This window comes from Sapajus apella, unplaced genomic scaffold, assembly GCF_009761245.1.
Source record: "Sapajus apella isolate SASKATOON/1434 unplaced genomic scaffold, GSC_monkey_1.0 scaffold127, whole genome shotgun sequence".
NCBI lineage: Eukaryota > Metazoa > Chordata > Mammalia > Primates > Cebidae > Sapajus > Sapajus apella.
In genome coordinates this window covers 50,641-58,270 of record NW_022437067.1, presented here as the reverse complement: position 1 = coordinate 58,270, position 7,630 = coordinate 50,641, and the positions used below count along the sequence as shown (strand labels likewise).

The following is a 7,630-nucleotide window of genomic DNA, read 5'->3' as shown; positions in this document are numbered from 1 at the left end:
AGGCATGAGAATCACTTGCAACCAGGAGGCTGAGGTTGCAGTGAGCTGAGATTTCGCCACTGCACTCCAGCCTGGGCAACAGAGCCAGACTCCATCTCAGTAAAATAAAATGAAACAAAATAAGATAAAAAGAAAAAAGAAGTGGAACTGGAAAAGTTCCCTTATCCCCCTCACAGGGCATGCAATGGGGGTGTGGCTCCTTTGGTACCCCAACATTCAAACCTCCAGGAGGAGCATGCAGACAGGCAGGTTGTGTGTCTCCAGCTCCACTGCAGTGTCAAGGGGTGAATGTTTACAGCTCCTGAAGCCCCAGCAGAGTTACAGGGTGCACTTTTAGTTTAGCTGTCCCTAGGTGGCTTGTGCTGTCAATTCAACTAGACTCTCTGCCTTATTGCAAGGACAGAGGGCCTTCTGTATCCTGGAGCTTCTTGCTTTGGTGTACCAGAAGAGTCAGCTCACACGTGGGCTTGGAGAATGAGTTCGAGGTTCTATTGAGTGGAAGTTCTCATCAGATGGATGGGAGCCAGAAGGGAGACGGAGTGGGAAGGTGGTTTTCACCTGGAGTTGGGCAGCTCAGCAGCCTGGGATCTCTCCTACCACCCCAGCCAAACTCCGTGTCGTTTCTCAGGTGGATGACCTGCCGGCCTGCTGGCATCTGTCAGTGTGCTCTTCTGCCTGCATCCTCTTTATGTCCAGCCGCTGTATTTTCTTCTGCTGATGCGCTCCTCTCCACGTCCAGCCACTTGTGTCTCTCCCTGCTAGGGTCTTGGGGTTTTCATAGCATGAGATAGGGGCATGGCAGGCCAGGGTGGTCTTGGGAAATGCAGTGAGCCGAGATCTCGCCATTGCACTCCAGCCTGGGTGACAGAGTGAGGCTCCATCACTCACACACACAGACTCACACACACGCACACACGCACACACACACACTCACACTAACTCACACACACTCACACTCTCACACACACACTCACACTAACTCACGCACACACACACACACACTCACGCACACACACTCACACACACACACACACAGATGTTTGTTCTATAACAGCAACACATATCAGAACTTAAAAAAAAAAGGTTACTTAGTAATATAATCGACTGGTTGGCCCGCATTCGAATTTTCCCATTATTCTCACAATATGCCTGGTTGTCAAACCGATTTAATAAAGAACCAGGTTCCACGTCTGTCAGGCGGGTGGACCCCGATCCCGACCCATCCTCGGCTCCCGCCTGGAGCAGAACTTCCCGCCTGGAGCAGAACTTCCCGCCTCAGTACCGCAAGGTCTCGTGGGAAACGCAGTCTCGGCTTCCAATGACGTCACCAGCACACGACGGTGGGAAGGGCCTTTTGGATTCCTTTGCGCATGCGCCGCCCCGCCCACTTCCGCCGTCTTCCGCCTGAGAATCCCGCCGTTGCTGGCGTGGAGAGGCTGCTGTGGAGGCTCTGAGGTGGGTGTGTTCGTCCCTGCTGGTTGGTGGTAGGATGAAACAGGAACCCGCGGGCTTGGGGGCGCCCTAGGGAGACGGGACGGACGTGCCACAGTTGATGGGAGCAGAGGCGTGGGCGCATCCCGGGGTGGGCGGGACCCGACGTGCCCGTGAGTGCAGCGGCCCCGGGCGGGGGCTGGAAGGGCGGCGCTGTTGGGAGGGCGGGCGTGGGGTCCCGGCTCTGAAGCCAGTTCCGGAGCCCCGGAGAGGGGGGCTGAGGCCGGTGGCGCGGGGCCGGGGTCTGCAGGCCGCTGGAGCCTGGAAGGTCTGCGGGGGGCCGCGCTCCGGCGCTGCGTGGACCGTGTCCGTGCGCCCCCCGAAAGGTCGCATACGGACAGTTTTAGGGAGATGCCCCTGGTTCCCACAGCAGCGCGCGCACAGCGTCTGTGCGACTTGGCGGTTGTGTTAGTGGGGTTTCCCAGTGTCTCTTCAGCAAGTGAAGATTCTGCCGTGTCACCTTCCTACCCGTCCCGTTCCCACTTTAGTTTATAGGGGTTTATACAAGATTTGGTTTCTAGGGAAGATGGGGTCTCAGATGATGGTCCTGTTTTCTTTGTAGTAAAGTAGGTGTTACAAAGTTTGGACCAGGGCACCCTTTAGGAATCCCATCCAAACACCCTTCTGGACTCTCTCTCTCTCTCACTGGTACCTCAAAGCAGAGGAAGTGTTAAGGTGAAGAGCCCAGCTTGTATGACCCAAGCCATTATTTTCCCACTCCTCAGAGTGCTCAAGGTTTGGTTGATAATACCTTATCCAGTAGCTCTCAAAGACTGGGTGGTAGCAGAAGGTTTGGACCAACATTCAGAAGGAAGAGGCGAATTTGGCTGAGAATGACAGGCAAGGGCCAAGGAGATGTTCCTTATTGGAGGGGACTTAACAGTGGTCTTAGGTGGAAAAATAACCTGTTATACCTGAGAGGCTCTGTTTGGAGTACTCTGTAAAGACACTTTCATTCCTTCAGCTTTTTCTCAGTGTTTCCAGTGTCTGAGCTTTCTTCAAAGTAGTCTAGGCTGAGTGTGGTGGTTCACGCCTGTAATTCCACGACTTTGGGAGGCCGACGTGGGGGTAATCACCTGAATTCAAGAGTTCGAGACCAGCCTGGCCAACATAGTAAAAACCCCATCTCTACTAAAAATACAAAAATTAGCTGAGTGTGGTGCGCACCTGTAATCTCAGCTACTTGGGAGGCTGAGGCAGGAGAATCACTTGAACCCGGGAAGCGGAGGTTGCAGTGAGCCAAGGTCTCGCCACTTCACTCCAGCCTGGACGACAGAGTGAGACCCTGTCTCAAAAAAAAAAAAAGCAGTCTAGACAGAGACAGGAGGATCACCTGAGGTCAGCAGTTCAAGACCAGCCTGGCCAACATATGGTGAAACCCTATCTCTACTAAAAAATTAAAAAATTAGCTGGGTGTGGTGGTGCACACCTGTAGTCCTAGCTACTTGGTAAACAGGCAAGAGAATCGCTTGCATCCCGGAAGTGGAGGTTGCAGTGAGCCGAAATTGTGCCAGTCTACTCCAGCCTGGACAACAGAGTGAGACTTCGAGTCTTAAAAAAAAAAAAAAAAGGTCTATCACCAAATTCAGCATCTAGTGATATGCCGAAGCTCCCTCTATCCTCATCCTGTTAGTTCAGTAAGGGTTTGCCAAAGTATTTCTACCTTATGAGAAAGATGAAAAAAATTTGGCTTTGAGGAGCTGTGACATATCAGGGTCACATGATATATAGATATTATGCATCCTGACTTTTTGGCTGGTGTTATTCATTTTGCCTCAAGTCAAAACTGTTTCCTTTTGAAATTTTTGTTGACACTGAAGCTAAGAACAAACATTGCTTTAAAGTACTTTCCCAGCCCCTCCTCGCCTGCCCACCCCTCCCTCCACAAAAAAATTAAAGTACTTTCCCTTGCCATTGGGAGGCCAAGGCAGGAGGATTGCTTGAGCCCAGAAGTTTGACAATAGCCCGGGCCATACAGGGAGACCCTATGTATTAATTAAGAAAAAAAATTAAACATTTAGCTGGTTGTGGTGGTATGCACTTGTGGCCCCAACTGCACTTGAGCCCAGGGGGCAAAGTTATAGTGAGCTGTGGTTGTGCCATTGCATTCCAGCCTGGGTGACAAAGTGAGACTCTGTCTCAAAACCAACCAGCCAACAAGAAACATTTCCTTAACCATCACTATTCTTTTTATCCCCAACTCTTTTTGTGAATTATGTGACCTCAAGGGTAGATAACACAAGTGTTTCCTACTTAGTGTCAGTAATCTGAAATTATAAATTCTGTAGGAAAACAATAGCATATTTTATGTATTTAAAAACTGTGTCCCACTTCTACTCCAAACCAATACCTTAAAATGTAAGTAGAATACAGCACAATGCTCACTTGTAAGAGATCCTTTTTGTGTATTTTGTGTTTTAAAGTCAACAGATTTTTTTTTTTTATCATGTAAAGAACCTCAAAACACAGTTTACTGATATGCAAACAGTTGTTTTTTATGATTCACACCATCTCCTGGCACCAACGGTCTCACTGATTTCCATGAAGTTGGCATTTATTGTGATTTGCAAAACTTCTACATGAGGTTGTGATGTTCTAATGATAGTATTTGACAAGTAATTTCACATTAGCTCCTTCACATGGTTGTCTTAAAAATACTGCATTCTGTGGGAGGCAGAGGTTGCAGTGAGCCAAGACTGCGCCACTGCACTCCAGCTGGCGCCTGTCAACAGAGCAAGACTCTGTCTCAAAAAAAAAAAAAAAAAAAAATTGCGTTCTGGTGGCTTAGGTTTATCAGTGTTCTCTGTGAAAAGAACCAACCAAAACTCACTGGCTTAAAAAGAAACAACTGTTTTATTTGATTGAGGTTCTACTGATTCACATTTTGGCATGTGTTCACCTGGGCATTTCCTATGCTAATGTTGTCTGGATCATAAATGAAGCTTTAGTCATCTGGTGCCTTTACTCACACGTCTGGTGGTTCATGCTGACCCTTGTCTAAGAAGGGAAGTACCAGTAGGCAAGTACTTTTCCAACCTGTATTTTCATCATATTTTCTAATGTCACATTTGGCCAAAGCAAGTCAAATGGCAAAGCCCCATTTGTTATCAGCATACTATATGAGGTCTTAGATACAGGGAGACATATAATTAGGAAACATTACTAAAACAGTGTATCCCAAGAAATATACAATATGTACGTTTTCACCCCTATATAATATAATTGTGGGCAAAGAATGTTGGCTTGCAAGATGCATACTTTCCATGATGCTTAGGTATATTAAAAAAAGCAAGATGTGTTCTAGTGGAAACACCTATATGAAATCAGGTAGAATCTCTTTATTAGCAGTGAAATAGTTAATGCAGCGCAAGTATATTTTATAATATTAATTTTACTGAAGACTAAATGTATCTTTCTTTGGTTTAAATTGTTAAATCGTTTCTTTGGGTAAATTAATTGTTCCTAAATCAGTAGGTAATACATGTTTTCATTAACCCAAAAATAAATCATATGTATCTCTACCAGTTAATGTACTTGTGGGTACATCTTCAGCAGGGTATTTGTTGCCCCTTATTGAGGCATGAATGACTGTCTGTCACAGGGAGGTTTTTTTTTTGTTGTTTTAGTCTGTTCCAGCTATTGTGTAGAGGGTTTTGGGCAGGATAATCTAGGACCAAGCCACACCAGTTCTCTCTTAATCCACTCCATTCGATTTTTCTCCCAGCTATGCTTCCAGAGTACTTTGTGCATTTCCAAGATCAACAATGAATAAGTCTCTGGTGAGTTACTTGTTTATATATGTCTCACTTTGTTTTACATTGCATTTTTTGCCTTTATGGAGTCCATGGATTAAAATGGAAAAATAAAAATAAGTAAAATTCATTTTAAAGGAAATGCACATAAATAAAATAATGCTGGTGGGCTGGGTGCGGTGGCTCATGCCTGTAATTCCAGCACTTCGGGAGGCTGAAGTGGGTGGATCATGAGGTCAAGAGATCGAGACCATCCTGGCCAACATGGTGAAACCTAGTCTCTACTAAACATACAAAAATTATCTGGCATGGTGGTGCTTGCCTGTAGTCCCATCTACTTGGGAGATGAGGCAGGAGAATCACTTGAACCCAGGAGGCAGAGGTTGCAGTGAGCTGAGATTGTGCCACTGCACTCTAGCCTGGTGACAGAGCGAGACTCCGTCTCAAAAAAATAAAATAATGATGGCGTGTAGACATATGCAGGTTAGAAGCCATTGAACTTGACTACAAATGTGTGTCTGGTCTCTCTGATGCTGCATCAAAAAGGCAGTCACATTTGTTACATGATTGGAATGGAACCTGCAAAGAGTATGTGCTGCATTCTCGTGAGACAGGCAGACTTGCTGGCACCAAAGTCTGGAACACTTAACTTCATTTGTCACAGAGATGACATAGTGGAAAGTTTTTTTACTATCAGTCTGGAAATACACACTTGTAGCATTTGGCAGTAGAAGTAGTCACTTAGTACTAAAGCACAACTTCCATGATGAGGTTTTTCTGGAGTTGCAAGAACAGTGTGGTCCCAGACAGCTTTTGGAAGGCCCTGCTTGATTCATGGCTGAAACCTAGAACATCTGCAGGATTGAGTTGACCACAGGTCCTTACATAACCCCCCGATACATTTCTGTCAGTTCATCTGTACATATAGAATTTGTAGCAGATTGTTCACTATTACATTTTCTGACAAATATTTCCACTGCTCACTTACTCTTTCATTTAATATAGTCTTAATTGATTTATTTTAATGCTCACCATTAGCATACATTATACGCAAATCCAGTGGCTATTCTCTGTTCTGCCTTACTTGAATCTTGTGGGGTACAGTAATCCCCCTTATTTACAGTTTCGCTTTCTGTGGTTTCAGTTACGTGTAGTCAACTGCAGACAGAAAATACAGTAAGATATTTTGAATATCTTGAATATTTTGATATTTGATATTTTGCAAATTTTGCGTATGTTGAATATAGTAGAGTAAGATATTTTGAGAGGCCACATTCGCATAACTTTTAGTATAGTATATTGTTATAATTGTTCCATTGTATTGTTGTTAATATCATACTGTGCCTAATTTTAAATTAAACTGTCAAGGGTATGTATATATAGGAAAAAACATAGTATATGGAAGGTTTGGTGCTCTAGTTTCAGGCATCTCCTAAGGGATTTGGAATGGATCCCCCATGGATAAGAGGGTACTCCTGCATTTCACGTTACTGTTCATGATCTTCTGGAAATTCTTCTGTGTTAGTTTCTATCATGACCTCACTGACGGTGCTTGTCTTTTTTTCCTGAATTCTTCTACTTCTCCTTTACATAGCTTATCCATGTGTTCCATCCAATTCCCCATCTATCCCACTGTGCAGTTCTGTTTTGTTTTTTTTTTTAAACAGTTCTGCTCTCTGTTGTGTAGCAGTTGTGTTTCTCTCCAGCTTGGACTTCTCTGGCCTTCAGACCAGGAGTCTCCAACCCCAGGCCATGGACTGGTACCAGTCCGTGGCCTGTTAGGAACTGTACTGCATAGCAGAAGGTGAGTGGCAGATGAGCAAGCATTACTGCCGGAGCTCTGCCTCCTGTCAGAGGAATGGCGGCATTTGATTCTCATAGAAGCACGAACCCTATTGTGAACTATGCATGTGAGGGATCTAGGTTGCCTGCTCCTTAAGAGAATCTGATGCCTGATGAACAGTTTCATCCCAAAACCATCCCCCCTCACACCCTGGTCTGTGGAAAAATTGTCTGCCACAAAATCTGGTGCCAAAAAGGTTGGGGATCACTGCTGTAGGCCACAGGTTCAACTCTCCATTGAATGCTTCTTTGTAGCTACCCAAAAGGCACCTCAAGCTTAACAAATCTGAAATAAAAATTACATCCTTCTCTCTTCCTGTACGTATGGTGTTAGATTAGAGAGTAATTAGATTCTACCTTTCAATAAGATAAATAGTAAGAATCTGTAGCAGTCTTTAATAAACCACAGTTTTTCACCTGGCCACAAATTATTTACGTTCTTCCCACATGCAAAATGTGCTTAGCTTTGGAGATAAATATTCACCCATGGAACCATCAGTACAAACAATGCGATAAACAACCTTTGCCTCCACAAGTTTCTTCCT

General features: G+C 44.9%; 1 protein-coding gene across 3 annotated transcripts in view; it reads left to right on the top strand.

Annotated features, from left to right (window-relative positions):
- Positions 1-1,003: 1,003 nt before the first annotated feature.
- LOC116539265 (zinc finger protein OZF-like) overlaps positions 1,004-7,630 on the top strand; it is a 40,145-nt gene continuing 33,518 nt past the window's right edge. Inside the window, exon 1 of one of the 3 annotated variants that reach the window (XM_032262012.1) lies at positions 1,004-1,455. The gene's annotated coding sequence lies outside the window, so the exon portion shown is untranslated. Of the gene's footprint in view, positions 1,456-5,250; positions 5,271-7,630 lie in introns of those variants that run through there. The other 2 variants (XM_032262010.1, XM_032262011.1) reach the window with 2 other exon arrangements.